General features: G+C 45.5%; 1 protein-coding gene across 1 annotated transcript in view; it reads left to right on the plus strand.

Moving 5' to 3' along the window:
• LOC135204517 (uncharacterized) overlaps window positions 1–24191 on the plus strand; it is a 624442-nt gene that overhangs the window by 537501 nt on the left and 62750 nt on the right. Inside the window, exon 2 of the mRNA XM_064234685.1 lies at window positions 12550–12642. The gene's annotated coding sequence lies outside the window, so the exon portion shown is untranslated. The remainder of the gene's footprint in view (window positions 1–12549; window positions 12643–24191) is intronic.

Raw genomic sequence — 24191 nt, forward strand, 5'->3', positions numbered from 1 at the left:
CATGTCCTCAGGAATTTTCCTGAGTTTACCAATGAGATGCGTCTCGATTATCAGGGGGGCAACTTCACCTTCACTCTCTTCATTAGAGACTGGAGGTCTGCTTCTAGTCCTTATTCTTGTCTCTCAAATGAAGAAGAATTAGGAAGGAGCACGATTTACAGGAACCTATGAATATATAGTATATTTCCCTCGCAACATGCATTTGTTATTGGTTGCATCGTCCAAGTTATAGGTGCATGTCTGTAAGTTAATTCTTCTGGTATTTGACCGAGATGAACATAGTCACTTTTTATTAATTAAACTCCTGAAAGTCAGGACAGCCTTTTGGGGCTCCAAGAGTTTCAGGTTTTGATTTTGAGATAACTATGGTATTGTTTCCCAACAACAACAACAGCATTGCCATTATTACCGAGCAAGAGGGTTTTTCTTCCCTCCCATATCGTTGAAATGCAGATGATCAAGTTGTTATCTTTTTTGCGCTCAATGGTTTTTGGCCGAACCCGAATGCATTCCATCATGGAATGCACTACCCAGCAATGCAGTATAAGGAGTCGAGCGAGTGGCATAATACTGCTCTCTCTCTGAGATTCTGTTTGTTTTAGTGTTTTTATCTCTGTCAAGGACTAACTACCAATACGAATCTCTCTGCCCGGCAATCACAGACTTAGGTCTCTGATTGGCTTGGAATTCTCCCATTAGGCCCATGTCTCGTGGTCCACATTTGCCGTTGCGAGAATTTTCAGACAGATATATATCTCATTAGACTCGTTAACATCTTTCTCTTACCCCATGGTATAACAGAAGTCTGAAGCCTAGTCTTCTGTTCCATCGCACCTGCCTCATCATGATGCAGAATGATTATCTTAGACAATTTGAGTTTTGTCTTCTAATATACTTTTTCTAATTCATAAGGTGTTCAATTATTATTCTTTGTTCACCACAACTTAAAAACAAATAAACTGAAGACTTCGCCTGTTCCCCGCCCAACTAGCTCTGCATCCAAAGTAAATAGAAAATTCCTCCCTGATCCAACCCACAAGAAGTGTTTCTTCAGGCAGTACAATCCCTGTGTTTTCATTGCTGAAAAGACTCTGTCTTCATTGCAAGCTCCGATTTTCTTGCCAAACAGCAATGAAAATATGAAATGACTTTTTCAGTCTTCTGTAAAACAGCAAGGAATTAGAAGCTATCTTTACTGGTTGGTGTTATCGATGGGACTTTTTCTATGATGATAATCATGAGAGTTTACTGTGAAGACATAGGTCCACATTCAACTTAGTCATTCACTAAGTAGTATTGTTTCTCCTTGGCTGAGATTCAACTACTGATATGAAACTCCTGTCTTGCCATCACAGAGACCTCGGTCTCTAGGAACGGCATTTGGCACTTGTCTAATGGTGCCTATGCCTCACAAGAATCATCATCTGTCTCTCAACATTGTTGGCGAACAAGATAAGTGATTTGCAAGTTCCTACTCAACATCACCCTTCAAAAGGTGGGTGTATGGTCGGACTAGTCTTGGATGCACAATCATTTGGCTTCTGTTGACAAGTCTGAATCCTTCATGATCTCCTGCGCTGTGGACTTTGTATGGTTGATCCCGTCAATCATTTCTTTGTCCCTACCTTGGTATGTTGCTATACCTGCGAAGGATCGACACCCTTCATTGAATGTCGATACCTTTATCCACTACTGACTTCCTATGCAGAAGTGTCTATGACACGTCCTCCTCCGAATCTTACGAGATCATGAGAAGCTTCTCTACGTCCACTGTTCGCTCTCTCAGAGAGCGAGCAGTGCCAGTGGCTGTGTACGTTTCATCACTCCGAAGAATATGTTGGACCGGAAGACACATTATGATCACATTTATATCTTTCTACCTTCGGGTCTGCCCACAGGTCTTTGGAATATCTTTTCCTTGGACCGGTGGTGGATAGTCAAAAGTTGTGTTTACTTACCCAGCTTCTTCAAGAGGACACGCTGCATCTCACCTATGGTGTGCGGTTCTAGAGGTAAGAAGGATGCGAGAGTGACTGGCCTCCCCACCTTCCCCACTTTGTCCTTCTACTCCTCTTCCTTCAATTTGAGGATAGGAGTCAAACTCACACTTGCTGGTTGAGGGTTGATACGGTAAGCTTGCACATCGAGTTTCCTTTTATTTTTCTCATCAGAATCATGAAAAGGGGACTGGCAATAATGCAGACCCTTCCCAGAACTTTGCATTAATGCTTCTGACACTAATTATTCTTCCAAGCCCATTTTCGGATGAATCACTGGTCCTCCTTACGACCAGAAGGAATAGCCCAGGTGTGCAGTTCCAGATGCTCACTCACATTCCTCCTACCAATCAGTGAGTCTTCCTAATGTAAAGGACCAAGGGTTTGTATATCGTGTAGGAAGAAATCAGTTTTTTAAAGTAAATTGCCTTTTTCCTATCTGTACAAACCTGAGGCCCTTCACATTAATGCCCACCTCATGCCACCCCTCAATGTGAAAACTGGGCCAAAAGGCAAAGTGGAGTGTTTACATCCGGGCAGCTGCAGACCTACCCGCCTACCAGACGGTAGTTACTGCCTAACCACCCTGTTCAAGAATTTAACAGCCGTATTCCAGCCTACACTGAAAATAAATAAACCCATTGGTTATCTTTAGCTTTATTTTCTCCGACACTACAGATTCATCCAAACCTTGTACAGATCAATGATGCTTCTCAAATACATATTAATTCGAAATGTCTAGAAGTCTGGCAGTTGAACACACGCATGTTCAACATGTCAGAGGCATGGGACTTGCTCCTTTGCTCTACATGACCAGAAATAAAGACCCAGGTGAGGTGAACCAACCACCAGTCAGTTCAGAAGCTTACTCAGAATCCTCCTACCAAAAAAATAAATCTTCTGTAACCAAAGACTGAGGGTTTGTATTCGTGGAGGAACAAATGACAAATTTTAAAGAATTTGTATTATTCCTAACATAACAAACCTAAGGTACATTTTACTTGCCCACTCAAAGCCACCCCTCCATCTGATACCTGGGTTCCTGAAGGTAAGGGAATGCAAAGTTGCTGTTCATTCTGTGTGAGGCATTCTGCATGCTTACTTAAACGGTGGAAGGGCACACTCAAGCATTTTGTTGTCTAAACACGAGGGATAACTGAAATATTTCTTGGATATTTTTAACCACATTCTATTTTCAGTATCTGTGGATAGCAACCAAAGAATCCCATAAAAAAAAGTTTGCTATCTATCTATTTTCCATTGCAAACTTTCTTATTTTTCTTGGTTGTTATTCATGATGCCAGCACACTGGATTATTTTTATTATGTATGACATTTATTAAATTTGTTATACAATTTTTTAGGAGTTCAAAATGTACATATTTAAATTTATATATGTAAATGTACAAACAAAGATAAGAACTAAAGCAAAATAATTACAGGATTTTTAATTGATATTATATAGCAAATATATAAGCAAATATAAAAACTTCTTGACTGTCTTCGTCCAGTATGTTTTGGGATCTTTAAATTGCCTTAAACATAGCATGGTTAGGATCAAACTCCACACCTCCTCAAGAGATTCTTACCTGCTGGGATACAAGCACCAGCGGTGACTGAGTGGAAGTCAGCAGCTTATTTCTGGTCTTGGTTTTATTAAGGTTCACTTTAGAGAAATCCTCTCTACATCAGCGTTGGAAGTTGGTAGTGTCAAGATGTTGATAAGAAAATCTGGAAGAACCTCAAAAATCTTCTCACCATCAGTATTTCTCAGATGAGATAAGTGATGGAAAAATTTTTGGTTTGAGCGGAGATAGATCCTCACACCTTGTGTGTGAAGTGCCGAGGGCATGAGTGTGATAGGTCCAACCCCTGCAATACTTGTATATCCTGTTTGGCACAACAGTGGGGAAGGTATGAGTGGAGGAAGCGATCTTGGGGGAAGGCTTCCAAGGATTTGTCTGAGGGTTATACCCCCCCGACAACTCTGTTGGTGGTTGATTCTTCATTGTTCTTTCTCCCTCCCTCTTCGTAAGCTTACTCAACTTGCAGTTTCCCTTCAGGGGGAATTTCTCCTGCTTCTTTGGATCCTCTACTAACCCAACTTTTCCTCCAGGGGCTAATGGCACAATTTGTCTGCCCCTGCGACGCATGGATCTGCAGCAGGGACATTAATGACTGTATCTGTACCTCGATATGTGGCCCCAATGCACTTGGTGTACACTCAACATGTTACCACTGTAACACCTTTGGTGGTGATGACATCTGGGCCACATACGTCAGAGGCACATTCATTCCTGCCTCCTCCTCCTCCAGGTTACACTGTCTGTCGTCCTCCTGCGACTTATGTGAACAACCTCCCAGGGTGCTATCCACCATTGGCCCTCCCTCCTGTAGTGTTCCGGCCTGTGTCATCCGTGCCTGTGCCGGCTGCTGTACTAGTTCCTGATCATGCGAGTGCTGTCACAGTGTTGGCATCTCCTGTCCCTGCTGCCCCAGAGCCTGCTGCTTTGGCAGCCACTCCAGTTGCACCTTGGATGGGGATCTGACCGCCATTCTGAGGAAGCTAACGAAGAAGATGTCAAAGAAGAAGCGTAAGGTGTCGTCATCTTCCTTGTTGACTTCGCCTTCATCGTCATCGTCTGCTTCATCTGCCGAGGAAGAAAGTAGTCTCACCCCACCCTCTGGGACTTCTAAGGGTCTGTCTCCCCATTATGGGAAGGCAGGTGGGTCTTCCACTGGTGCTCCTGTTTCTTTGGTAAAGGGAACCATCTCGCCAGCCCAAGGGTTACGCAAGTTGGGGACCGTAAGAGTTCAGGCTTTGGCCCATACTCCTACACCTAGTCCTAGAGGTTCTGCCTCTATGACTAGTACTGTCTTGGGTTCTCGTTTGTGAGCTTCCCTGAGTGCAGACAAGTCTATTGACAAGCATGCAGCTAGAGTTGGTGACACTGAGTCTGCTCACCGTCATGACTCAGGCACTGTGTGGAAGGAAGGGGTGAGTCGCTCAGGTGAGTCACTCCTGACCGGCAATCGCTCGATCCTTGGGGTTGATGTGCTGGTCTCACGAGATTGTGTGTGTAGTGAGACCAGTAGGAAGTCCCCCATTCAGTCCTCTAGAGAGGTTTTGACCTCTTTGAGGACTGGGACATGTCGTGAGGATGGTACTCAATCTTGCCAGTCAGGTTGACGCTACTCTCCACCTGTTCCATGGTCACGTTCGCATGACCAATCAGTCCTGGTGTAGAATAAAGTTTCTCCTGCCGTGTGAGAGCACTGTACCATACCCGGGGGAGCGCTTCTCTGGAGCGAGAGTGCTCTTCTAGACCTGAGAGCCAAAATCACCACCGCAGGTTGTGGTGATCGTTCGCAGCCCACTCACACAGTTAGTTCTGTTTAGCAGATCTTCCTCACCTGTCCCTTAAACTTCCTCGGGATACACTGGGAGTCGTGAGGGATCTCCCCAGGGTCCAGCCACGAGAGTTTTTAATGTTTCCAGCACGGTCTTAGGACCCGAGAGGTCGTATGCTCAAGTGGTGCAGGAAGGTCATAGGGGGAATGCTGAGGTTCTTCCTTCTGAAGGAAGAGGGTCAAGGGAGGAACACATCTTAGAAGGACTTGATGGTCCTTCCCCCCAGGATGCGGTCACTCCCGAGATCCAGAGGACTTTGCTGAGGTCATTGCACTGGTTCGTCAGCACAATGACCTAGGGGAAGGGACTATGATGACTTCCTCTGACCGGCTTTTGCAGCAAGAGTGATTCTGGGCTCCTAAGAAGGAACCCAGGGCCTCTATGGGCTTACTATGGTCTTCCTTGTCTGAAGGAGTCATGGGCCAGGTGAACAATCTTGTCTCGGGGTAAGAGAATTCGCTTAGGGCCAACAGATCAGACAAGCTGCTTCCCCCTCCCCTACCTCGACGGAAGTGCTTCTATTCGATCTTGGACAACCCTTTGCCGACTAAGCAGATAGAGCCAGAGTTATTTCACTAGACTCCTGGCTTACTGCTGCAGCATATTCTTTTAGGAAACCTTTGTTTTATGTAACAAGAGGCAGCGGCCTTGGAAGCTATCACTATGGCAGCTTTTCAAGTAGTCTCCTTGCTGGCTCTGTGGTCCCTCATAGTATCCAAGGTCACTGCTTCCTCAGGACCAATAGTTCCTGGTGAAGACTTGGCTTTCGGGAGACATTGCCAGTCTGGAGGTAGGGCTATTTCCCACCTGGCCCACTAGACGGTAAAGCCGTGGGCCAATATGGTGCTTAGGAGAAGGGACGCCATCCTGAATTGTATCACCAGGTCTGTGGGACCAGAGTCAGCATTGATGTTGAGGAATGGATCGTTACTGGGTTTCTCCTCTCTCTTCCCTAGAGAGATGGAGGACACTGCGGTGGATAAGCAAAGAGTTGAAGACAAGGATCGACTTGTTCACCAGGCAGTTGCAAAGATTTCCTGGTCTCCGAGCAACTGCGGCTAGGCCTCCGGGCCAAGCTAGCTCTTCCTCTGCCTCCAAGAAGACTCCTCCTTTGAAGGGGGCTTGAGGAAAAACACAGCCTTCTTCTTTCTCCTCGAAAGGAGCTCATCCACATGTGTTTCAGCCCTCCTTCCCCCAGGGGAAGGTGGGTAAGGGAAAGAAGAAGAGAGGGAAACACTAGGGAACGACTTCAGGCTTTTAGTGTATTTGAAGGATGTGTATTTCTGGATACCCATCCATCAGTCCTCCAGGAAGTACCTTCGCCTAATCCTCGAGGGGAAAGTGTTCCAATTCAAGACACTTTGTTTCGGACTCTCGACTGCCCCTCAGGTGTTCACAAGAGTGCTCACCTTGATATCAGCTTGAACCGTTCAGTCAGGGTACGTCTGTTGAGGTATCTTGACTGGCTAGTACTGGTGAGCGAGCTCTGGCAGTTGCGATCTTGGGATCATGATAAAATTTGATAAGTCAGATCTCGTTCCCAAGCAGAGTATAAAGTATCTAGGCATACTGATCGATACAGCAGCAGCACGAGTCTTCCCTGCAGACTCGAGGATCAGCAAGTTTAGGAACACAGTTCGACTATTTCTATCCCAGTGGGAGCAGCCAGCTCAGCTTGGGCAAGTTGTAATCGGTCACCTGTCATCAAAGGAGAAGTTAGTCTCTCACGGGCGTCTTCTTCTGCCGTCTCTTCAATGGAGACTAAAGGAGTGTCGGTCACAGGCTCAAGATCCTCAATCTTTCCCATTCTTCTAATGGAGGAGGTGGTGAAGGATTTAGCCTGGTGGCTAGATGACAGGAACCTCTTAATAGGAGTGGAGTTGTGTACTCCCTCTCCTGACATGCTTCTGTTCTCGGACGCATTGACTGAAGGTTGGGACACACACCTGGAGGAGTTGCTGACTGCAGTAATATGGGATCGACAAAACAGGCACCTTCACATCAACATTCTGGAACTCAAGCCCTCCAAGAGTTTCTGCATCGAGTGAAGGGACACTGTGGTGTTGATGAGTGACAACACCAGAGTAGTGGTATATGTCAACAAGCAGTGATAGCTAGTCTCCCTCCCGCTGCTTCAGTTGACAGTGCAGGTACACGAGTGGGCTGCAGCACACTCGGTAGAGCTGTTGGCCAGATACATTCTGGCCAAGAGGAATGTAGTGGCAGACAAGTACAGCCTCCAGAATCAGGTGGTAGGGAGAGAGAGAGTAGTCCTTCCACACTGACTTGGTGGAAAGGTATCCAGTAATAGACTTCTTCCCCACCTGGCACAAAAGGAAACTTCTGGTTTTGTTCTCCGTAGTGCCACACCATTGAGTAACTGCAGAGGACACGTTCCAACATCCATGGGACAATCTCGACACCTACGCTTTTTTCCCTTTCTCCCATTCAGCAATAAGAATCTTTGGATGATTCTGGTGGCTCCCAGTATCCTGATCTGTTGGCTTTTCTCTCCAAGGCACCATGAGAGATTCTCCCCGTGGCATTACCTTCTATTGAGCCGCACATAAAGTGGTACCACTCGGTAGTACAGTCCCTGTGTCTTCATGGCTGGCGGTTATCCACCTTCTCTTGCAAACGAGAGGCTTTTCTCGCCGAGCATCAACAGATATGGCAGGATACCTCAAACAGTCCTCTGCAGCAGTGTACCAAGAAAAGTGGACCCATCTTCTGTGGTTGGTGTCATAGACTCTTCAATAGTTTGCGGATTCCCTACTCTTTCAGTCTTTCTGTGCCGAGAGGAGCTTCTCTCTGTCTTCAGTTAAAGGCTATAGGTCCACCTTGGCCCTAGTACTGAAACTGTGAGAAGTAGATATTTCTACTTCCATGAAGATCTCTCTCCTTATGAGGAGCTTCAAGAGGTCTTGCCCACCCAGGAAACTTAGAACCTCTGAGTAGGATGTGACTCGTCTTAAGAGGTCTGACTTGTGAAACTTACGAGCTTCAACAAGAGTAGTCAGAAAGGGATCTGACCTTCAAGAGCATCTTTTTGCTGGCCCCTGGCAACTGTGAAGAGAGTAGGTAAGCTTCATGGTCTCTTATAATTTCAATCACTCGAGGGGATGGGCATCTCTTATTCTCGATTTCGTCCTGGATTTCATAGCGAAGACTCAGAATCCATCTGTCCCTTTATGACCCCCTCCCTAGAGAACTCCTGTGGTAACGATCCAAACAAGATGCTACTTTGTCCCGTTACAGTGTTACAGCGCTCTCTAAAGAGAACTCAGCATCTCCGGCCTGAGTGTCAAAATCTCTTCAATAGCACCGGGGTGACCAAGAAAGAAGTGTCCAAGAACACTATTTCTTTTTTTTTTTTTTTGGCTTCGTGAGGTGATCAGGAAAGCGTACTCCTCTGAAAGGAGAGACGACACAGGTACTTTTCATCTGAGAGCCCATGAAGTCAGAGATATTGGTCCTACCCTTGTGTTCCTCAAGAACCTTTCGCTTCCACAGGTATTGAAGGCTGGGGTTTGGGCCAACCAGACCATCTTATCTTCCTTTTACCTTCGGGATATAGCCCATAGGTCCTTGGATACCTTTTCCTTGGCACCCATGGTGGCTACTCAACAAGTTTTGTAGCTTACCCAGCTTCTCTAACTAGACAAGGTTGCATCTCACATTATGTAACCGAGTGAATGTTGGTGTGAATGAGAGAGTGACTGGCATCTCTTCCCCCTTTTATTCTTCTCCCTGTGGGCAGAGAGTCATGGTCATCACACGCTGGAATGGGTGGCTGATGTAGATAAGCTATATTACAGAGCTCCATTCTATACCCTTTTATTAGTATATAGAAGCTTGCATCCATCCCATCCCTGACAAATGGTCCAGAGGTCTGGCCATTGGTCATACAGTTCCCTTACCCTGACCACCTGGACATGGGCCAGGTTTCCCTCCTTGCTCTTACGACAGGAAGGGAACTGTGGTTGAGCGAACACCAGTATGTTCACATGACTATCAGATTCCTCTTTCCAATCATTGAGTCTTCCTAATGTAAAGGGCCGAGGGTTTGTATAGAGTGTAGGAACAAATCCCATTTTTTAAAGTAAATTGTATTTTACCTAACTATACCAACCTGAGGTCCTTTACATATAAGCCCACCTCATGCCACCCCTCAAGTGGTTCTTGGGCCTAAAGCAAAGTGGAATGTTTACACCCAGTTGATCGGGACTCCATACTACCAGAGTTACTGCCTAACAACCTGGTTAAGTCTTCAACAGCCGAATTCCAGTCTACACTGAAAGTAATTCCTAATGTAAAGGACCTCAGGTTTGTATAGTTAGGAAAAATACAATTTACTTTTGAAATATTGTGATGTTAGGAAGGTTGCCCTATTCATCTAAAGTCTGCACATCACCTGCGTATCTGAGGTACTTCTGAAGCAAATAGTGATAAAGATGAAGTCTTCATCAAAACATCCTTACTAATGCAGTTGGATACTGATAATGCACTGCAAAGTTTAAGTAATTTCGAGTTAAAGGGGAACCTCATTCTTATTTTATGTTGTTTTTTTATCATGAATTGTCTACAGTGTATACAGACATTATCTATCAATTTTTTATTGCTTCTGATGTGAGATTTTTGTATTTCACGCGTCACATTGTACCAGGGTATATTTTATTTAGCAAGACGAAATGCACGTCATTAGATGGGTCTATTTGACTGACATCCTTTTGGTGGAATCACAAGCAAAAAAACAAAAGCAACAAAAAGATCTCCCCACATTTACTTTATCGAACACGGCTGACAAATAGTTCCCCCAGCCACACATTCCCCTTTACGTTACTAATTATGTGCAGGACAATTGGTTCTGTGAGACACAGAACACACAAAACACAAACACATGTACTCACCAGGAAACCTGACACAATCAGGGCGAGAAGCAGTTCTGTCTGATGGATGAGGTTGCTGAGACACCAACAACTGCAGTAAATCAATACACAGACAAACAAACAAGGACTACAACCATACAACAACTCAACAACAACACAACAAAAGACAACTGCACAAACAATCACTAACAACAACAAAACAACATGTCTACTATACTGTGCAGTACAGACACTGATCCAAGACTGACTGACTTACATGCAACCGCACCAGCAGACAACCCAGAACTCACCAACATGCAATTCAATTGCTAACCATCTATCCACCAATTATGCCATCTCTCTCTCTCTCTCTCTCTCTCTCTCTCCTCTCTCTCAAAGACATTGTCAAATGCAACAAACAGATCGTTCCCCCATATCCTGAGTACTGTTAAGTCTGTCATGATTGAAAAGGTATCTCAAGATATCAAGATAGAGGACTTGACATCTGTCATACAGTAAGTGAATGGTTGGTAGGGTCTTTTCTGTGGAATGTTGGATTAAAAGTCGTTATTTTTGGCAAGAAATTATTTGATATAGGTAATACAAATGGACAGCATTAACTTGAAGGCTGTCGTAGGAATAAGCTTTGATATGCATAGTCTATCTTCCAGTTTGCTTTTGCCTAAAGTAAAACGAGAGAGGGCAGTCCACTGCTCTAACACTCAAGCAACAGCTTCATGCAGCGAAAACTACCTTTGAAGTGAAACACAAAAGTAATTTGTGTGGTTTCAAATTAGAGAATGTTTGAAATTCTTTAAACTCGCGAATCCTTTATACACTGTGAGAGAAATAGGTGTAGATGTCTCCAATCGAGTCTTCACAAAACCGAGGAAGAGTTTTTGGCGGTTGTGATGCATATGAAACTGAGCAAATACATCTTAGTACAGTGATACCAGGTGCTGCATTTCTAAGTCTACTGGTAGCTGAATATTAACCCCCATTATATTGCTCGGACCATCTGCAGCAAATCCTACTGAATTTTCAATGAGGATTTGGTGTTCATTAAAAAGTGTAACTAAAAGATTATATAGATGGTGCCCCGTTGATCCCTCATCTTCACTGTGTTTGGGGTTATATATGTTTAGTAGCTCAAGTAATCATGTCTCTATGGATCCTAAGGTCTTATCAAAGTGTTTAAACTATGACTGCACAAGTCTTTTCTGTGCCACCCCAACATCTGTAGTCTCATGTATAATAAAGGAAAATTTACTGTTTTCCAAGCTGTTACAATCATTTCTATGATATCTTTCCAATTTCCTAATTGCTATGTGGGCTTCAATCTTTTTAAAAAACATTTTCTTGGGCTATTGCAGAGTCTCGGAATACATATTTGATTAACTCAGTTAAATGGTCACATGAATTAAAAGCAATGTTGTGTTGGTAAGAATGTAGCCAGTTTGATTTCAGCCCGTGGTAACTTGTCATTAATGTTTTCTTGTCTGTTCTCTGGTTCATTTTCTTGCTCGGCTTCTTGTTGCGCTGTGTTCCTAAGATGGCAATTAGTTAACTTATGTCGTTTAATTGTAGTAATGGTAACGTTGAACTCATTCTTGCAAATCTGACAATATGGCCGTTCCCTGTTGCCTTCTGTCTGCCATCGTCAGCCATCCCTGGAACTAAATGTTCTCTTTGGTGGCATGTCTCTAAAAATCTAGTAAAAATTATATGGAAACATTAATTCAAGCCCTTGGAACTCGCAAGTCAGTACAAATTACTGTATAATAGTTCATAGAGAGAGAGAGAGAGAGAGAGAGTTATACTTTTAAAAGATGCCAAAACATTACACTGAGCATTAGGAGTTAATATGTGTGGGCATATATAGAAGATATATACCCATACCCTACTTCCATAGAAGAGAGACGTATAGGCCTACCCCTATGCTCGTTACAGCAGGTGTGCGAGACGAGAAGCTGAAAGAGCCTTCAAAGAATAAGTGCAAGTTTTAAAGACTATAAAGTTTATGCGCCCTCAACAATGAAGAACTTAAATAAGAAAATGATGGATTTAAGATATGCATATGTTCAATTAAAATTTATATGTTGGCGACACATAAATAAAATTTATTCATACGTCAAACTGTACTTTAACTTATGCTTTGACAGTGGCGAGCATTTGCATTAAGTCTGCAAGTGCTTAGTGTACAGTCTCATTGATACTGTATTGTGTATAGAAAACATCTATGTGCTGATGGAGTTCACATTTCTTTGCCACAGATGACCTGTTTTGTTATGGATGATCTCTGATAATCTGCGAAGGAACGTGTTTTCTTTAGCATCCAGCTAATTTTCCTCAACAACATACTCTAGGTAAGTGATATAAAAGTGAAGTAATTGCAGTTAGAGAGAACGCCCCTAAATTATATGTAGTATTTGATATAAGCTTTGTTGAATCTTTAGTCATACACAAACACATTGTTCAAAAGCCAGTCTGTCAGTTATTCATGATGGACTGACTTGAATCTTAGGTTCTCAGACCTTTACAAAATAGCCCCCATTTTCTTTGAACGACTCTTGTCTCCAATGCGGAAAAGAGACCTCAAGAAGGATCTTTCCCACTGTTATCCCTACATTAAGGGGTTAGGTGCTGGATGCGCCTTCTCCACTGCCTCTTATTAAAAACATCATCCTCCACCAAACCTCTTCCCTTCATATCTTCCTTCATTTTATCTCTCCATCTAATTCTCTGATTCCCTCTCAATATTCTTCCTCCAACAGGATCTTCCCAAGCCCTCTTCACTCCCTCCCCATCCTCAACACATGCCTGTACTATCTCAATCGTATCTCTCTTATCACCTCTGTCATCTTTAGTAAGCCTGCCCTTTTTCTTATTTCATCATTTTCCAAAATCTCAGCCAGTGATATTCCCATAATTCACCTCAGCATTCTCATCTCTTTTCTCTCAAGCTTTACTTCCTGTTTTCTTCTTAGAGCCATGCATTAACACTTGTCTTATCACTGTGCTATAGATCTTGACTTTTAGCTTGATTGAAATTTTCTTATCCCATGCTACTCCAGCTACCTCTCTCCACTTCCCAACACAGCTTTTAGCCTACTGTCCATTTCAGCCTCATATCCTCCCTCTTGGCTTAAAGTAGATCCTAAGTTCCTACACATAATAGAAACCCTCAGTCCTTTACATAAGGAATTACTTTCAACGTAGGCTGGAAATCAGTCATAAGAGAATAACAACAAGGTAGTTAGGCAGTAACTGCTTGTTCACTAGTTGGGTGTCCCACCCGACCAGACATAAACATTCCACTTTGCTTTTGCTCGCCATTGTGTGCAGTCATGCTCTCTGCTCTCTCTGTCATCGAGAATTGTGAGACCTTTCTTTGTTGTGTCTTTGTGAATGATTGTGTTTTGTTTGCTTTTATCATGCAAACCCAAAACTCAGATAAACCTTGTTGCCCTCCATTCTTGCAACACATTTGCTCTGGAGCGGGGGGCCAGAAATTGCGGTAGTTTCCACTCCAAAGTGGAAGTGGACCTTCATGTCCTCTGCATGAAGTGCCGAGGGCGTGAGTGTTCTCCTGATAATACTTGTGATACTTGTATCTCTTGGTTGGCAGAGCAGTTGGAGAGATATGAGGGGAGGAAGCAATCTCGGGGGAAGTCTTCCAAGGCTTTCTTGCAGGGCTATGTGGCCCCATTGACTCCGTTGTTGGCTAATCCTTTGTCTTCCTTTCTCCCTCCACGTATGCTTCCCCATCTTGCTGTTTGCCCTTCGGTGGAAATGTCTCCGTCCGCTTCTTTGTTTGATTCATCAAATATAGAAGGTGGGGGGAGGCATGCCGACCAGGGGCTGTATTCGGGAGCTTTTGTTCACTCTGTAGGGGACCTTTCTCCACCAAAGGGAACAAGAGTTCCCACCTCTAACCTGACTTTTTCTCCCTCAGGTGTGCATGTCTCCGCGATCAGGGATTTGTAACAGGCATGGGTGATGTTGAGTTTGCCTGGCACTCCTCTCCATGGGCTGATGGATAATTTTTTGCCAGCTCCTGTGACTCTTGGTGCGGCTACTGGGACGACGACGACTCTGTCAATGCCTGTGTATGCGACACCACCTCACCTTGTGTATACCCAACATGTTACCACAGTAAGACCTTCTATGGTCGTGTCGTCAGTGCTGTATACTTCAAGGACGGAACCTTTTCTGCCTCCTCCTCCATGCTACGCAGTCCTCTCTCACCCAGACAACTATGATAGACCCCAGACACTGTCCCCACTGGATCTTCCACCCATCTCTGTTCCCATGCCTGTTGCTGTACCTGTTCCTGACTGTGCAAGTGCTGCTGTGGTGTCAGCGCCCCCGGTGGCACCCTGGATGGGGTATCTGACTGCCGTTCTGAGGAAGTTGACGAAGAAGAAGTCAAAGAAGAAGCGAAAGGTGTCATTGTCTTCCTCCTATTTTTTTATTTTTTTTGTCTTCGTCATCGTCATCTGCTGCCCCCTCCACTTCTTCTGAGGCTACCCTTCCGAAGAAGAAGAAGGCTATCTCCCACCCACCAAGAAGTAGCGTTCCTTGGCTTCTAAGGGTCTGTCTAGCCATTACGGTGAGACATGTGGTCCTTCCACTGGTCCTCCGATTGCTTCGGGAGCGGGAACTGCCTTGCTGCCCCCATGGGTGCACAGGGTGGGGACCACAGAAGTTTATGCTACGGTTTGTTCTTCTGCACCTAGTCCTAGAGGTTTCTGCCTCTAGGATTGGGACCGTCTCGGGTTCTTGTCTGTGAGTTTCCCCGAGTGCATGCTTATCTACAGGTGAGGGTGCAGCTAGAGTTGTTGACGCTGAGCCCACTCACCGTCACGACTCAGGCATGAAACAGAGGAAGGGGTAAGTCGTCCAGGTGACTTAACGCCTTTCTGACGATTGCCCACATAGCTATGCTCAGCTCCCAGGGATGACATAATGGTCCCACCGGACTGTGCACGCATTGAGACTGGTAGGAACTCCCTCGTTCTGTCTTCTTAAGAGGTTTCGGCCTCTTCGGAGACTGACGCGTCATGGGGATGGTACCCACTCTAGTCATGGTGGTGAACGCTATTCTTCACCCGATTTACAGTCACGTGAACATGACCATACGGTCCAGGCGTCGAGTAGCACTTCCCCTGATGTGAGAGGGCTTTGCTACCGTCCTCGGAGGAGTGCTTCTCCACAGGGAAAATACTCCTCTAGACCTGTGAGCCGATCATCACCGCGGGTTGGTGATCATTCACAGCCTGCTCCATCTGCTAGTTCTGCTAGCAGACTGAGGGGGAGTGTCGGATTTTCCTTACCTGTCCCTTCAACTTCCTTGGGATATACCAGGAGGAGCGAGGTGACCAGGGGGAACCATGGGGAGTGTTATCCTCACGGTTCAGCCATGAGAGTGTACATTCCCTGTTCGGTCTTAGGACCTGAGATGTCGTATGCTTAATTGGTTCGAGGAGATCATGAAGTGTCTGTTGAGGCTCTTCCCTCCGAAGGAAGAGAATCGAGGGAGGGACTCACCCTGGAAGGACTTGACGGTCCTTCCCCTCAGGACGCAGTCACTCCCGAGATTCAGAGGTCTTTTGTGGAGGTCATTGGGTTGATTCGTCAACACAGTGACCTAGGGGAAGGATAGATGGTAGCTCCCTCTGACTGACCTTCGCAGTTTAATTTGAAATCGTTTCTGGGGTCCTAAGAAGGAACCCAGAGCTTCTGTGGGGTTACCTTGGTCTTCCTTGACTGAAGGTGTGTTGGGCCAGGTGAATAATCTTGTCTCGGGGCAAGAGAGTTCACTTGGGGTCAACAGATCAGACACACTGTTTCCCCCTCCTCTACCTTGACAGAGGCGATTTTACTTGCCCTCAGAGAACCCTTTGCCGACCAAACAGGTTGACCCAGAGAGCTAGTATGGCTAACTCCCGGCTTGCCTCATGCTGCGTGAACCAAAGGTTCTCTGACAGAAGGTGCAGCAGAGGCAAGTAGAATCACCTCTGTCGAGGTAAAGGAGGGGGAAGCAGCTTGTCAAATCTGTTGGCCCTAAGTGAACTTTCTTGCCCCGAGACAAGATTGTTCACCTGGCCCAACACACCTTTGGAGGTTACCGCTATGGCAGCTATCCAGGCCATCTCCTAGCTGGATCTGTGGTCCCTAACAGTATCCAAAGTCACTGCTTCTTTGGGACCAATAGCTCCCAGAGAAGACTCAGCTTTTGGGAGACTTTGTCAGTCTGGTGGTAGGGCCATTTCCTACCTGGGTCACCAGACTACAAACCTGTGGGTCAACCTTGTTCTTAGGAGGAGGGATGCTGTCCTAAATTGTATTACCAGGTCAGTGGGCCCAGAGTCGGCATTAGGTTGCTGTGTTCCTCCTTTCTCTTTCCTAGAGAGATGGTGGATGCTGCGGTAGACAAGCGTAGAGCTGAAGACAGCGATCGTCTTGTCCACCAGGCAGTTGCCAAGGCATCCGGGCCGTCTCGTGCAACTGTGGCTAGGCCTCAGAGCCAGGCTAGCTCTTCCTCCACCCTCAAGAAGACTCCTTCTTCTAGAGGGGCCTGAGGAAAGACACAGCCTTCCTCCTTTGCTCTGAAAGGGAATCATCAGCCCCTCTCTCAGCAGGAAGAAGGGGAAACGCTAGGGATAGCATTCCCCCTCAGCTGCTGCCATCGGTGGGGGCCTACCTGGTGAGCCATTGGGCAACATGTCAGCACTACAGAGCCAAGACCTGGCTTGTAGATGTCCTTCAGAAGGGGTATTTTCTTGCCCTCGAGTTGAGCCCACCCTTCACTGACCGTCCGTCCAACTTCAGACATACATCCCTGGTTCTGCCAAGGATATGGCACTGAAAGAAGTGCTATCAATGCTGAGAAAGATAGCTGTGGAAGTCGTTCAAGATCCGTCACCAGGGTTCTACAGCCGACTTTTCCAGGTGGAGAAGGCTACAGGGGGCTGGAGACCAGTGATAGATCTCTCTCCCCTGAACCGATTCGTTCGCCATACTTGGTTCAAGATGGAGACGGCATGTTCCGTGCTCTCCTCTATCAGGGAGAATGACTTTATGCTTTTGGTGGACCTGAAGGATGTGTATTTTCAGATACCCATCCATCAGTCCTGCAGGAAGTACCTTTGCTTTATCCTAGAGGGGACGATGTTCCAATTCAGGGCACTTTATATCAAACTTTCGACAGCCCCTCAGATGTTCACACGAGTGTTCACCTTGGTGTCAGCTTGGGCCCACTTGGTCGGGATATGCCTCTTGAGGTATCTTGACAGCTGGCTAGTCCTGGTAAGCTCACTCTCGCAGTTGCTACAGGACAGGGATCGACTTCTTGATTTTCGTCACGATCTAGGGATCATGGTAAATTTTGAAAAGTCGGATCTCTTTCCCAACCAGAGGATAAAGTACCTGGGCATGCTGATCGACACAGTAGCATCACGAGTCTTCCCCACAGACTCGAGGATCAGCAAGTTCAGGAAGGTAAACTGTTTGTCTTGACAGGAACAGCTAACTTAGCTTTGGCAGGTCGTTATAGGTCACCTGTCATCACTAGAGAAGTTAGTCCCTCACAGGCATCTTCACCTGCGGTCTCTGCAATGGAGACTAAAGGAGTGTTGGTTACAAGCTCGGGATCCTCAATCTTACCTCATTCCTCTAACAGAGGAACGGAGGAAGGATTTAGCCTGGTGCCTAGACGACTGGAAACTCTTAATAGGAGTGGAGTTGTACACTCCCCCACCAGACATGCTTTTGTTCTTGGATGCATCGAATGAGGGTTCAGGCACACACCTGGAGGAGTTGCTGACTGCAGGGGTGTGGAATCGACACGACAAGCACCTTCATATCAACATTCTGGAACTAAAGGAAGCTTTCTTAGCCCTCCAAGAGTTCCCGGATAGATTGATGGGACACTCCATGGTGTTGATGAGTGACAACACCACAGTGTTGACATATGTCAGCAGACAGGTAGCCCTGGTGTCTCTTCCGTTGCACCAGTTGACAGTGTAGGTGCATGAGTGGGCTGCAGCGCACTCGGTATAGCTGTCAGCCAGATACATTCCAGGCAAGAGGAATGTAGTGGGAGACAAGCTCAGCCGTCAGAATCAGGTGATAGGGACCGAATGGTTTTACACCCAGATGTGGCAGAAAGGCTGTTTGACGTATGGGGTTGTCCAGTGGTATAACTGTTCACCACCTGGCACAACAGAAAACTTCCAGTTTTCTTCTCTGTTGTGCCAGACCCATGGGCAGCTGCAGAGGACATGATCCAACATCCGTGGAACAACCTCGAAGTGCTGGTCACCAGCAATCTTCGGATGATCCTGGTGGCTCATATCCTGATTTGTTGGCTCTTTTCTCCAAGGCACTGCGAGAGATTCCCCCGTGGCACAACCTTCTGTGTCAACTGCACATAGAATGGTACCACTTGGGAGTACAGTCCCTGTGTCTTCATGGCTGGCAGTTAACCAGGTTATCCACCATCTCTTGCGAGCAAGAGGATTTTCTCACCGAGCAGCAACAGAAATGGTGGGATACCGCAGACAGTCCTCTGCAGAAGTGTACCACGGAAAGTGGTCCGTCTTCTGTGATTGGTGTCGTGGACGGGGTCTCTCTCCTCTCAAAGCCATCTCTTCAACAGATCGTGGATTTCCTAGTCTTTCTTAGCCAAGAGAAGCTCCTCTCTGTCTCTGCAGTTAAGGGCTACAGGTCTGCCTTGGCCTTGGTCCTGAAACTGCAAGGAGTGGATGTTTCCTTTTCAATGGAAATATCTCTTCTTAGGAGGATCTTCAAGAGGTCTTTCCCACCCAGAGAACTCAGGCCCCCTGAATGGGATGTGACTCGTCTGAAGGAGCTTGACTCGTGAACCCTACGAGCCTCTCTGAGGGTCATCAGACAGGGATCTAACCTTTAAGACCATCTTTTTGCTGGCCATGGCATCGACGAAGAGAGTAGGTGAGCTTCATGGTCTCTCTTACAAGATAAAACACTCGAGGGGATGGGGATCTCTTATGGCCGATTTCATCCCAGATTTTGTAGCGAAGACTTAGAATCCTTTGGTCCCTGATGATAGATTCGAGTCCTTTACGATCCCCTCCCTTTTGTGGAAATGACCCAGACAAGATGCTACTTTGTCCCTTTAGAGTGCTACGGCACTATATGAAGAGAACTTAGCATGTCCGGCCTGAGCGTTGACTCCTTTTCGTTAGCACCAGGTTGACCAAGAAAGAGGTGTCCAAGAACACTATCTCTTTTTGGCTTCGTGTGGTGATCAGGAAAGCATACTCCTACAAAGGGAGGTTCGACACTGGTACCTTTTGTCCAAGAGCCCACAGAGTCAGAGGTATTAGTCCTACCCTTGCATTCTGCAAGAACCTGTTGGTTTCACAGGTACACAAGGCAGAGGTTTGGTCCAACCACACCACCTTCACCTCCTTCTAACTTTGGGATATTGCCCATAGGTCCTTGGATACCTTTTCCTTGGGACCTGGTGGCTGCACAACAAGTTGTGTAGCTTACTAGCTACTCTAACTGGACAAAGTTACATCTCGTCTTGTGTAACTGTGTGAATGGTTGCGAATGAGTGTGTGACTGGCTTCTCTTCCTCCTTCATTCTTCTCTCTTCCTATGGGCAGAAAGCTGCAGTTGTCACATGCTGAAAAGGGCGGTCGATGAAGCTCCTTTCTTTTCCTTTCATTAGGGTATAGAAGCACATATCCGTCCCTTCCCTAACAAGGGGGGAAGAGGACATTGTCATAAGACAAACCCAATACTTGTATATTTGTCTTCTTACTTCTGACTATAAGTTCTTGTTTGCTATTCATAAGAGGAATTTGTCTCCCTCTTATGAATTGGTCCAGAGGTTTGGCCATTGGTCTTGCAGTTCTCATACTCCGATTAATTGGGCAGAGGCTTATATAAGGAACAACCTGGCAAAGAGCTTCAATTCGTATTCTGCCGGCTCCCAGTGAACATCAGTGGTTTTAGGCAGCCTTCATCAGTGTATTGTGTTGATGAGTTCAGAGTTCTTGGTGAAGTTCTCTGTTTTGTTTTATGATAGCACATTCTTTCAAATATGTTTGATTGTATGAGAACTAGTATTTGGTTTTGTGCGGTTGGTTGTAAGACCAGGTTAGCTAAATCTTGTTATGATCCACATACCAGATGTAGTAAATTAGAGGTCTAGAGTGCAAGAAAGAAATCACTTGTGCTGAATGTTGTGAAGAGGATGACTGGGTCTTGAGATATTACCTTCAAAGAACAGAAAAGGTTAGGGGCTTTTCAGACCTCCTTTGTTGCTTGGTCAGGAATCCGTCTTTTCCACTCAAAAATGCCCTATCATTTTTTAAAGAAATTCCATTGTAGAAGCACATGCAAAAATCTAAGAGGACAAACTGGCTGCAATAAAGATCAAGTCTCATGAAGTGAGCACGGCCGCAACTTCTCTCGCCTTCAGACATAATATGTCATTTACTAAAATTGTGCAAGCAACATTCTGGAAGTGTAGGTCAGTATTTGCTTCACACTATCTAAAGGATGTGGAAACTTTCTTCGAGAACTGCAACACATTAGAACTGATATCTGTGGCTGGCATGGTGTTGGGAGAGGAGGCATAGGGAATCTGACTTCCCTTTGCTCATTTTCACCTTCAATAAGGTATTGTGTTGGTTGGGAAGTCTGGAGGCCCATTTGTGGCTTAGAGTGCCCACCAGTCCCTTTTTAGTAGTTGGGCTGTGACAGTCTTTTATGGTTATGGTGTAGTGCAGAGTTATTCTGGTCTTCGCCCAGGGCAAGGGCACCTTTTCTTGCTTTGCAAGCCACCGATGTACTACCTTGCTCCAAAGCCGCTACTCATGTAGAGGCGACTCTGTGCCAGACAGCCACGTACTCTATGGGTCAAGTGGAGCACCGACCAGAGGCAGAAATGATCTGCAGTGCTCACTTGCCAGGTAAGAAAACAACAAGCATATTATTTTATGCTGGCAAACTTTTATTTCAATTTCATTACACTATACACAATGTATTGAGATAGAATTGGTCCATGATTCCCCCTCCTTTAAATGTGGAATCAGCTATGTAATTACGGGGTAAGTTCCATATAAAAAATTATATTTTTATACTAATTATATGATCGGAGCCCAAGTGCTTCCCCTCACACGGACACTAGAGCACAAAATGAATTGAAGCTCTCTGCCAGGTTATTGCCTACATAAGACCCGGTAGTGGGTGGGGCATTCCAGCGCTACTGTAGATTTTCAATTGTTAGGGTGCCATAGGTAGGAAGCTCTTAGTTATATAATTACTGGGTAAGTATAAAAAGAAATTCATTTAATTATAAAAATTTTTATCCACAGTCACCTTTAAGCCACCCCTCTCTAAAGACTCCTGCCTCTCTCCAACACCTCTCCGTAGGTCTTCCTCATATTTGGCAGTAATCACCAGATAATCGGCATACAACTCCCACAGCTCTTCATTCCTGATCTCTTCACTAAACACACCCATGATCAGCACATTAAAAATGGACTTAATGCTGACCCTTTGTGAAATCCATGCACTAACTTCGAAGTTTTCTGTTTCCCAAACTGCGTTGTTATACTTTTGTGATCATTCTTTTTCTGGGACTTTCTTCTTTCAACACCAAAACATCACTACTCTTGGGATTTTATTGTATGCTTTCTCTAGGTTTAGACCTCAAGGATGTGTATTTTTAAGTAGTACCCATCCACCAGTTCTCTCGCAAGTACCTCCGCTTAACCTTCGTGGTTATGGTGTTCCAGTTCAAAGTGCTTTGTTTTGGGCTCTGAACCACTCACTCTGGTGTTCATTGAAGTGTTCTATCCTTGTCTCAGCTTGGGCCATTTCACACAAAATGCGTTGGCTGAGGTATCTTGATGATTGGCTAGTCCTGGCAAGCTCTTGGTCATAGTTGCTCCTGAACACAGACTGACTTCTCAAGATTTGTTAGGACCTACCTGGGTGTAGTGACTAATCTTACACATGCAACTTACCCAAGTAATTACCTATAGCTGAAAGATTCCTACCACGGTAGTGAAAATATTCCAAGTTTTGTGGTGGATCCGCATTGCTAGTGTAGGTGGATAGGACCCACTCGGTATCGGGACCAATGGGTACAAAACTGGTGAGAGAACCAATTTGTTTTCTGTCAGCTACCGACTAGCATCGGTGATTTTGGTGGTCATCGTTCGTCAATGTTTGGATATTTCCAGTGTTCTTTGGTGACATACTTGCTTATTTTGTGGTTTGTTTACATAATTAGATAGTCAATTATGTCAGTAACTAGCTCTTCCTGGTTATAGAACTAGGTTAACTAAGTTCGCTTATGATTCGCACACAAATGCATTAAATGTAGGGGGCAAGATTGCTCTAAGGAACTGACTTGTTCAGAGTGTATGGGTTGGGATGATTCTAAATGGGAAGCATTAAAATCACACTTGGATAAACTAGCTAGAGATAGGAAGAGAAAGGCGGCTCTCAAAGCCAAAAGTAGGGCTTCTGTAGGGTGAATTCTTCTGTATGAATTCTTCCCTTCAGTAGTTGGGGATTTTACCTACTCGTGCTCAACCTCCTATTACTTCCTCAGTTGTTGGCCCTCCTACTTCATTACAAGTGACTCCTATTCCAGGCTCCCATGATTCCAAACCCGACACCATTACCAGTCTTGATGTGAAATTTAAAAAGAAATCTAATTTTCTCGCTAAGGCGATTATGGAATTAGGTGCCTCTTTCGGGTCTTTTGTGGAGAGCACGCCTCTCAAAAGTGCAGTGCAAAGTGAAAGTGCTGTGATTACTGTCCCACTCCCCTGCACTGGGTAGAAGACGTACAGGAAGTCCAAGGGAGGGCAGAGGGGCTTGCCCCCAGACAGTTGTCCTCTCTGTTGCACCTGTTGATGACTCATAGACAGTGACAGAGTGCCACTGGAAAGGCCTCTCTTTCAGCGCTCACTATCTGTCTTCAGAATCTTTGGATTCTTCTTCAGACAAGAGATATCCTCGTCGCAGACCGTTGGCCTCTGGGCCTCTGAAGAGGCATTCTACACCTGTTGACGGCTCTCCTCCCCCTCTTAGAGATATAGGGAGGTCAGAATCGATCCATAGCCATCTTGCAGTCTTCAGGATTGCTCAGACTTTCTCTGGTCAGAAGCATGCTTCTCGCTCTATTAGCGGCCAAAAAGGCGCCTATTTTGGAGCGCCCATCTTGTGAAGACATTGTTGTGTCTGTTACTGTGCATCTATGAGCTTCCCCGGTCTGCTTGGTGCTCTCTCTTGGCTTTTCCGGTTTCAGTGTCTACTCCTTTATCTACTACAGTATCTTATGTGGATGAGTCGTTGGCACCTCTTAAACGTCAGTTAGGGAGTTACTGCATTTTTTGAGAAGTAAACCTTCCTCTACAAACAAGGAGAGTATCTCGTCCCCAATTTCTTTGGAAGATGTAGCAGTTGAGCAAGAGGTGGCTTATTCTTCTTATTCATTGCTGATGAAATTCTTTCTGGAGAATTATCCAGACTTTTTCATTCCTACAACTCCAGTGGCTCCTGCCTCTACCTTTCTTATGTGGAAAGCTCCTGTCGACAAACTCCCTCAGATGATTTTGTCTTCCTCTTCTAAAATGGTCTTATAAGTGGAAGAGTAGCTGGCTGGTAAGAGGGAGCATGGGAAAGCCTCCATTGGTTTTCCTCCCTCTAAGCTTATAAAGAAACCTTACTGATACTATGATACTACCTGACAGGTGAGTCACCTTCCCTGGGAGTGTCTGCCTCCTCCCAGGGGGACTTCTCCTGTCTAGTGGACTCAGCCAGACGTTCGGCATTTGCAGCTACAAAGGTTTTCATTTCATCACTAGAAATTGATCACCTGGTGAAGAATACCTTCAAA

Source organism: Macrobrachium nipponense, chromosome 47, assembly GCF_015104395.2.
Source record: "Macrobrachium nipponense isolate FS-2020 chromosome 47, ASM1510439v2, whole genome shotgun sequence".
NCBI lineage: Eukaryota > Metazoa > Arthropoda > Malacostraca > Decapoda > Palaemonidae > Macrobrachium > Macrobrachium nipponense.